This window comes from Arachis stenosperma, chromosome 10, assembly GCF_014773155.1.
Source record: "Arachis stenosperma cultivar V10309 chromosome 10, arast.V10309.gnm1.PFL2, whole genome shotgun sequence".
Lineage (NCBI taxonomy): Eukaryota > Viridiplantae > Streptophyta > Magnoliopsida > Fabales > Fabaceae > Arachis > Arachis stenosperma.
In genome coordinates, this window is record NC_080386.1 from 94426645 (window position 1) to 94436416 (window position 9772).

The 9772-nt window shown below is 42.5% G+C and overlaps 1 non-coding gene across 1 annotated transcript; it reads left to right on the forward strand.

Moving 5' to 3' along the window:
* The first annotated feature begins 9021 nt into the window (after positions 1-9021).
* Positions 9022-9129, forward strand: LOC130958601 (small nucleolar RNA R71). The gene has a single exon (XR_009077714.1). It is a non-coding gene; the product is annotated as a small nucleolar RNA R71 (small nucleolar RNA).
* Positions 9130-9772: the final 643 nt, after the last annotated feature.

Genomic DNA, 9772 nt, shown 5'->3' on the forward strand with positions numbered 1-9772 from the left:
ACTCCGGTCTTCCGCATAAAGAACCTACAGAGTTTCTGGCATAATTCTTACAAATTGCTGACACAGTACATGATAAGGAAGTAGATCAGGATGTCTACAGATTACTACTGTTTCCATTCGCTGTAAAAGATCAAGCTAAGAGGTGGTTAAATAACCAACCTAAAAACAACATAAGGACATGGAAACAACTGTCAGAAAAATTCCTGAATCACTATTTCCCTCCTAAGCGGATGACACAGCTAAGGCTGAGCATCCAAGGCTTCAAACAAGGAGATAATGAATCCCTTTATGATGCTTGGGAGAGATACAGAGAGATGCTGAGAAAATGCCCCTCTGAAATATTTTCAGAGTGGGTGCAATTAGACATCTTCTACTATGGGCTTACAGAAAAAGCTCAGATTTCTCTAGATCACTCAGCTGGTGGATCTATACATATGAGAAAAACAATTGAAGAAGCCCAAGAACTCATTGATACAGTTGCCAGAAATCAGCATCTGTACCTAAGCAGTGAATCTTCCATGAAAGAAGAAGCTAAAACAGTAACTACTGAACTCAGTCCTGTAGATCAGGCTAATAAATTCAATCAGCAATTAGACTTTCTAACTCAGCAGCTAGCCGAATTCAAGGAAATACTACAGGAAACAAGAATGGCTAACAGGAGTATGAAAGTACAGTTAAAGCAAATAGAAAAGCAACTGTCAAAACAAATAACAGAAGAATGCCAAGCAGTTCAATTAAGAAGTGGGAAAACATTAAATACCTCACTTCAAAGCAGCAGGAAGCCAAGAAATGAACAAATGGCTACTCAAAATCCCTCTGAGGACAATCAGAGCCCAGAAAGGAATAATGCTGGCGCTGAACGCCCAGACCATGCTCATTCCTGGCATTCAATGCCAGAAACAAGCATGAATCCGGCGTTGAACGCCCAAAGGGAGCACAGTTCTGGCGTTCAGACGCCAGTAACAGATAAGGAGTTGGCGTCTAACGCCACTCCAGCTTCCACCCCTGGCATTCAAACGCCAGTGGGGGATCAGTCACATACAAGTCCTGATAACAACCCTTCTAAAAAGGCTTCCCAACCCACTTCTGTAGGTAATAAACCTGCAGCAACTAAGGTTGAGGAATATAAAGCCAAAATGCCTTATCCTCAAAAACTCCGCCAAGCGGAACAGGATAAGCAATTTGCCCGCTTTGCAGACTATCTCAGGACTCTTGAAATAAAGATTCCGTTTGCAGAAGCACTTGAGCAAATACCCTCTTATGCTAAGTTCATGAAAGAGATCTTAAGTCATAAGAAGGATTGGTGGGAGACTGAAAAAGTTTACCTCATTGAAGAATGCAGTACAATCATTTTGAAAAGCTTACATGAGAAGCTTAAAGATCCCGGGAGCTTCATGATACCATAAACATTAGAGGGTAATTGCACCAAGCAAGCTCTATGTGACCTTGGGGCAAGTATCAACCTAATACCTGCATCTATTATCACAAAGCTTGGTTTGACTGAAGAAGTCAAACCAACCCGGATATGTCTTCAACTTGCTGATGGCTCCATTAAATACCCATCAGGCGTGATTGAAGACATGATTGTCAAGGTTGGGCCATTTGCCTTTCCTACTGACTTTGTGGTGCTGAAAATGGAGGAGCACAAGAGTGCAACTCTCATTCTAGGAAGACCTTTCCTAGCAACTGGCCGAACCCTCATTGACGTCCAAAAAGGGGAAGTAACCCTAAGAGTCAATGAGGAGGAGTTCAAATTGAATGTTGTCAAAGCCATGCAACATCCAGACACCCCAAATGACTACATGAGTGTTGATCTTATTGACTCTCTGGTAAGAGAGGTCAATATGACTGAGAGTCTCGAATCAGAGCTAGAGGACATCTTTAAAGATGTTCAGCCTGACTTGGAGGAATCAGAGAGAATAATAAAACCTCTGAAAATCCCTCAGGAAGAAGAGAAACCTCCCAAACCTGAGCTCAAACCATTACCACCATCCCTGAAATATGCATTTCTGGGAGAAGGTGATACCTTTCCTGTAATCATAAGCTCTACATTAGAGCCACAGGAAGAGGAAGCACTAATTCAAGTGCTAAGGACACACAAGACAGCTCTTGGGTGGTCCATCAGTGATCTTAAGGGCATTAGCCCAGCCAGATGCATGCACAAGATCCTATTGGAGGGTGACGCCAAGCCAGTGGTCCAACCACAAAGGCGGCTGAATCCAGCCATGAAGGAAGTAGTGCAGAAGGAGGTCACTAAACTACTAGAGGCTGGGATTATTTATCCTATTTCTGACAGCCCCTGGGTAAGCCCTGTCCAAGTCGTCCCTAAGAAGGGAGGCATGACAGTGGTTCATAATGAAAAAAATGAACTGGTTCCTACAAGAACAGTTACAGGATGGCGTATGTGTATTGATTATAGAAGGCTCAATACAGCTACCAGAAAGGATCATTTTCCTTTACCATTCATAGACCAAATGCTAGAAAGACTAACAGGTCATGAATACTACTGCTTCCTGGATGGATATTCAGGTTATAATCAAATTGTAGTAGATCCCCAGGATCAAGAGAAAACGGCATTCACATGCCCATCTGGAGTGTTTGCATACAGAAAGATGCCATTTGGCCTGTGCAATGCACCGGCAACCTTTCAAAGGTGCATGCTCTCAATTTTCTCTGATATGGTGAAAAAATTTCTGGAAGTCTTCATGGATGACTTTTCAGTATTTGGAGACTCATTCAGCTCCTGTCTTGACCATCTAGCACTTGTTCTAAAGAGATGCCAAGAGACCAACCTAGTTTTAAATTGGGAGAAATGTCACTTTATGGTGACTGAAGGAATTGTCCTTGGGCACAAAATCTCGAACAAGGGAATAGAGGTGGATCAAGCTAAGGTAGAGGTAATTGAAAAATTACCACCACCAGCCAATGTTAAGGCAATCAGAAGCTTTCTGGGGCATGCAGGATTCTATAGGAGGTTTATAAAGGATTTTTCAAAAATTGCCAAACCTCTAAGTAATCTGCTAGCTGCTGACACACTATTTATCTTTGATAAGGAGTGTTTGCAGGCGTTTGAGACTCTAAAAGCTAAGCTGGTCACAGCACCAGTCATCTCTGCACCAAACTGGACATTACCATTTGAATTGATGTGTGATGCCAGTGATCATGACATTGGTGCAGTGTTGGGACAGAGGCATGACAAGCTCATGCACGTCATTTACTACGCTAGCCGTGTTTTAAATGACGCACAGAAGAACTACACAACCACAGAAAAAGAATTACTTGCAGTGGTTTATTGGTGCACGAAATTGTGATCACTACAACTTCGCACAACTAACCAGCAAGTGCACTGGGTCGTCCAAGTAATACCTTACGCGAGTAAGGGTCGATCCCACGGAGATTGTTGGTATGAAGCAAGCTATGGTCACCTTGTAAATCTCAGTCAGGCAGACTCGAATGGGTATAGTGATAAACGAATAAAGCATAAAGATAAAGATAGAGATACTTATGTATATCATTGATGAGAGCTTCAGATAAGCGTATGAAGATGCCTTCCCTTCCGTCTCTCTGCTTTCCTACTGTCTTCATCCAATCCTTCTTACTCCTTTCCATGGCAAGCTCATGTAGGGTTTCACCATTGTCAGTGGCTACCTCCCATCCTCTCAGTGAAAATATTCCTATGCTCTGTCACAGCATATGGCTAATCAGCTGTCGGTTCTCGGTCAGGCCGGAATAAAATCCATCGATTCTTTTGCGTCTGTCACTAACGCCCCGCCTGCTAGGAGTTTGAAGCACGTCACAGTCATTCAATCATTGAATCCTACTCAGAATACCACAGACAAGGTTAGACTTTCCGGATTCTCTTGAATGCCGCCATCAGTTCTCGCCTATACCACGAAGACTCTGATCTCACGGAATGGCTGGCTCGTTTGTCAGGCGAGCATTCGGTTGTCAGGCGATCAACCATGCATCGTGTATCAGGAATCCAAGAGATATTCACTAAGCCTCGTATGCTTGTAGAACAAGAGTGGTTGTCAGTCACTTTGTTCATAAGTGAGAATGATGATGAGTGTCACGGATCATCACATTCATCAAGTTGAAGAACAGGTGATATCTTGGAACAAGAACAAGCGGAATTGAATAGAAGAACAATAGTAATTGCATTAATACTCGAGGTACAGCAGAGCTCCACACCTTAATCTATGGTGTGTAGAAACTCCACCGTTGAAAATACATAAGAACAAGGTCTAGGCATGGCCGTGAGGCCAGCCTCCCAAAGTGATCAAAAGATCTAGAGAACAAAAGATTCCAAAGATCAGAAGATGTCTAATACAATAGTAAAAGGTCCTACTTATAGAAAACTAGTAGCCTAAGGTGTACAAAGATGAGTAAATGACATAAAAATCTACTTCCGGGCCCACTTGGTGTGTGCTTGGGCTGAGCAATGAAGCATTTTCGTGTAGAGACTCTCCTTGGAGTTAAACGCCAGCTTTTATGCCAGTTTGGGCGTTTAACTCCCATTTAGGTGCCAGTTCCGGCGTTTAACGCTGGAATTCCTGAGGGTGACTTTGAACGCCGGTTTGGCCCATCAAATCTTGGGCAAAGTATAGACTATCATATATTGCTGGAAAGCCCAGGATGTCTACTTTCCAACGCCGTTGAGAGCGCGCCAATTGGGCTTCTGTAGCTCCAGAAAATCTACTTCGAGTGCAGGAAGGTCAGAATCCAACAGCATCTGCAGTCCTTTTGAGTCTCTGGATCAGATTTTTGCTCAGATCCCTCAATTTCAGCCAGAAAATACCTGAAATCACAGAAAAACACACAAACTCATAGTAAAGTCCAGAAAAGTGAATTTTAACTAAAAACTAATAAAAATATACTAAAAACTAACTAAAAGATACTGAAAACATACTAAAAACAATGCCAAAAAGCGTACAAATTATCCGCTCATCACAACACCAAACTTAAATTGTTGCTTGTCCCCAAGCAACTGAAGATCAAATAGGATAAAAAGAAGAGAATATGCAATGAATTCCAAAAACATCTATGAAGATCAGTATTAATTAGATGAGCGGGGCTTTTAGCTTTTTGCCTCTGAATAGTTTTGGCATCTCACTCTATCCTTTGGAACTCAGAATGATTGGCTTCTTTAGGAACTCAGAATCCAGATAGTGTTATTGATTCTCCTAGTTAAGTATGATGATTCTTGAACACAGCTACTTATTGAGTCTTGGCTGTGGCCCAAAGCACTCTGTCTTCCAGTATTACCACCGGATACATACATGCCACAGACACATAATTGGGTGAACCTTTTCAGATTGTGACTCAGCTTTGCTAAAGTCCCCAATTAGAGGTGTCCAGGGTTCTTAAGCACACTCTTATTGCCTTGGATCACAACTTTATTTCTTTCTTTTTCTTTCTCTTTTTTTTTCTTTTTCGGTTTTTTTTTTTCACTTGCTTTCTTCTCTTTTTTTTTTTTTATTCACTGCTTTTTCTTGCTTCAAGAATCATTTTTATGATTTTTCAGATCCTCAGTAACATGTCTCCTTTTTCATCATTCTTTCAAGAGCCAACATTCATGAACCACAAATTCAAAAGACATATGCACTGTTCAAGCATACATTCAGAGAACAAAAGTGTTGCCACCACATCAAAATAATTAAACTGCTATAAAATTCAAAATTCATGCAATTCTATTCTTTTTCAATTAAGAACATTTGTTTAAGAAAGGTGATGGATTCATAGGACACTCATAACTTTAAGGCATAGACACTAATGATCATAAGACACAAACATGGACAAACATAAAGCACTAAAATTCGAAAAATAGGAAAGTAAAGAACAAGGAGATTAAAGAACGGGTCCACCTTAGTGATGGCGGCTTGTTCTTCCTCTTGAAGGTCTTATGGAGTGCTTGAGCTCCTCAATGTCTCTTCCTTGTCTTTGTTGCTCCTCTCTCATGATTCTTTGATCTTCTCTAATTTCATGGAGGAGAATGGAGTGTTCTTGGTGCTCCACCCTTAGTTGTCCCATGTTGGAACTTAATTCTCCTAGGGAGGTGTTTAGTTGCTCCCAATAGTCTTGTGGAGGAAAGTGCATCCCTTGAGGAATCTCAGGGATCTCAAGATGAGTGGGGTCTCTTGTGTGCTCCATCCTCTTCTTAGTGATGGGCTTGAGGTCATGCCTTCTCAGTTGAACCGGCTTTCCTCTTGAATCTCTCTTCCATTGAGCGCCCTCTTCACAAATGTCTGTGAGGACTTGGTCCAACCTTTGATCAAAGTTGACCCTTTTTGAGTTTGAAAGGGACCTCATGGATCACCTTCTTCAAGGCCACAACTTCATAGAAGTGGTCTTGATGCACCCTTGAGATGAATCTATCCATCTCCCATGACTCGGAGGTGGAAGCTTTTGCCTTCCCTTTCCTCTTTCTAGAGGTTTCTCCGGCCTTGGATGCCATAAATGGTTATGGAAAAACGAAAAAGCAACGCTTTTACCACACCAAACTTAAAAGGTTTGCTCGTCCTCGAGCAAAAGAAGAAAGAAGAGAGTAGAAGAAGAAGAAATGAGGGAGAAGGAGATGGCTTATGTATTCGGCCAAGGAGGGGGGAAGTGGTGTTTAGGTTGTGTGAAAATGAAGGAGTGAAGAAGGGTATTTATAGGAGAGAGGGGGGATAGGGTTCGGCCATTATGGGTGGGTTTGGGAGGGATAGTGGTTTGAATTTGAAGGGTGAGGTAGGTGGGGTTTTATGAAGGATGGATGTGAGTGGTGAAGAGAAAGATGGGAGTTGATAGGTGAAGGGTTTTTGGGGAAGAGGTATTGAGGTGATTGGTGAATGGGTGAAGAGGAGAGAGAGTGGTGGGGTTGGTGGGGATCCTGTGGGGTCCACAGGTCCTGTGGTGTCAAGGAAAAGTCATCCCTGCACCAAATGGCATTCAAAATCACGTTTTGAGCCATTTCTGGCGTTAAATGCCGGGCTGATGCCCATTCCTGGCGTTTAACGCCAGGTTCTTGCCCTTTTCTGGCGTTTAACGCCAGTCTGGTGCCCCTTTCTGGCGTTAAACGCCCAGAATGGTGCCAGACTGGGCGTTAAACGCCCAACTGCTAGCCTCACTGGCGTTTAAACGCCAGTGGGTTCTTCCTCCAGGGTGTGCTGTTTTTCTTCCTGTTTTTCATTCTGTTTTTGCTTTTTCAATTGATTTTGTGACTTCTCATGATCATCAACCTACAAAATAAGATAAAATGACAAAGGAAAATATATAAAATATAACATTGGGTTGCCTCCCAACAAGCGCTTCTTTAATGTCAGTAGCTTGACAGAGGGCTCTCATGGAGCCTCACAGATACTCAGAGCAATGTTGGAACCTCCCAACACCAAACTTAGAGTTTGAATGTGAGGGTTCAACACCAAACTTAGAGTTTGGTTGTGGCCTCCCAACACCAAACTTAGAGTTTGACTGTGGGGGCTCTGCTTGACTCTGATTTGAGAAAAGCTCTTCATGCTTCTTCTCCATGGTGACAGAGGGATATCTTTGAGCCTTAAACACAAAGGATTCTTCATTCACTTGAATGATCAGTTCACCTCCATCAACATCAATCACAGCCTTTGCTGTGGCTAGGAAGGGTCTGCCAAGGATGATGGATTCATCCATGCACTTCCCAGTCTCTAGGACTATGAAATCGGTAGGGATGTAATGGTCTTCAACCTTTACCAAAACATTCTCTACAAGTCCATGAGCTTGTTTTCTTGAGTTGTCTGCCATCTCTAGTGAGATTCTTGCAGCTTGTACCTCAAAGATCCCTAGCTTCTCAATTACAGAGAGAGGCATGAGGTTTACACTTTACCCTAAGTCACACAGAGCCTTCTTGAAGGTTATGGTGCCTATGGTACAAGGTACTGAAAACTTCCCAGGATCTTGTCTCTTTTGAGGTAATTTCTGCCTAGACAAGTCATCCAGTTCTTTGGTGAGCAAAGGAGGTTCATTCTCCCAAGTCTCATTTCCACATAACTTGTCATTTAGCTTCATGATTGCTCCAAGGTATTTAGCAACTTGCTCTTCAGTGACATACTCATCCTCTTCAGAGGAGGAATACTCATCAGAGCTCATGAAAGGCTGAAGTAAGTCCAATGGAATCTCTATGGTCTCATTTTGAGCCTCAGATTCCCATGGTTCCTCATTAGGGAACTCATTGGAGGTCAGTGCACGCCCATTGAGGTCTTCCTCAATGGCGTTCACTTCCTCCCCTTCCTCTCCAAATTCGGCCATGTTGATGGCCTTGCACTCTCCTTTTGGATTTTCTTCTGTATTGCTTGGGAGAGTACTAGGAGGGAGTTCAGTTACTTTCTTGCTCAGCTGTCCCACTTGTGCCTCCAAATTCCTAATGGAGGACCTTGTTTCAGTGATGAAACTTTGAGTGGTTTTGATTAGATCAGAGACCATGGTTGCTAAGTCAGAGGGGTTCTGCTTAGAATTCTCTGTCTGTTGCTGAGAAGATGATGGGAAAGGCTTGCCATTGCTAAACCTGTTTCTTCCACCATTATTGTTATTGAAACCTTGTTGAGGTCTCTCTTGATTCTTCCATGAGAAATTTGGGTGATTTCTCCATGAAGAGTTATAGGTGTTTCCATAGGGTTCTCCTAGGTAATTCACCTCTTCCATTGAAGGGTTCTCAGGATCATAAGCTTCTTCTTCAGAGGAAGCATCCTTAGTACTGCTTGGTGCATTTTGCATTCCAGACAGACTTTGAGAAATCAAATTGACTTGTTGAGTCAATATCTTATTCTGAGCCAAAATGGCATTCAGAGTATCAATCTCAAGAACTCCTTTCTTCTGACTTGTCCCATTGTTCACAGGATTTCTTTCAGAAGTGTACATGAATTGGTTATTTACAACCATTTCAATGAGCTCTTGAGCCTCTGTAGGCGTCTTCTTCAGATGAAGAGATCCTCCAGCAGAGCTATCCAAAGACATCTTGGATAGTTCAGAGAGACCATCATAGAAAATACCTATGATGCTCCATTCAGAAAGCATGTCTGAGGGACACTTTCTGATTAATTGTTTGTATCTTTCCCAAGCTTCATAGAGGGATTCACCATCCTTCTGTCTGAAGGTTTGGACTTCCACTCTAAGCTTACTCAATTTTTGAGGTGGAAAGAACTTTGCCAAGAAGGCATTGACTAGCTTTTCCCAAGAGTCCAGGCTTTCTTTAGGTTGTGAGTCCAACCATATTCTAGCTCTGTCTCTTACAGCAAAAGGGAATAGCATCAGTCTGTAGACCTCAGGTTCAACCCCATTAGTCTTGACTGTGTCATAGATTTGCAAGAACTCAGCTAAAAACTGATAAGGATCTTCCAATGGAAGTCCATGGAACTTGCAATTCTGTTGCATTAGAGAAACTAATTGAGGCTTAAGCTCAAAGTTGTTTGCTCCAATGGCAGGGATAGAGATGCTTCTCCCATAGAAGTCGGGAGTAGGTGCAGTAAAGTCACCCAGCACCTTCCTTGCATTGTTGGCATTGTTGTTGTTTTCGGCTGCCATAGGTTCTTCTTCCTTGAAGAATTCGGTCAGGTCCTCAACAGAGAGTTGTGCCTTAGCTTCTCTTAGCTTTCACTTCAAGGTCCTTTCAGGTTCAGGGTCAGCTTCAACAAGAATGCCTTTGTCTCTGCTCCTGCTCATATGAAAGAGAAGAGAACAAGAAAATGTGGAATCCTCTATGTCACAGTATAGAGATTCCTTGAGGTGTCAGAGAAAAAGAAAAATAGAAGAAGGAGGTAGA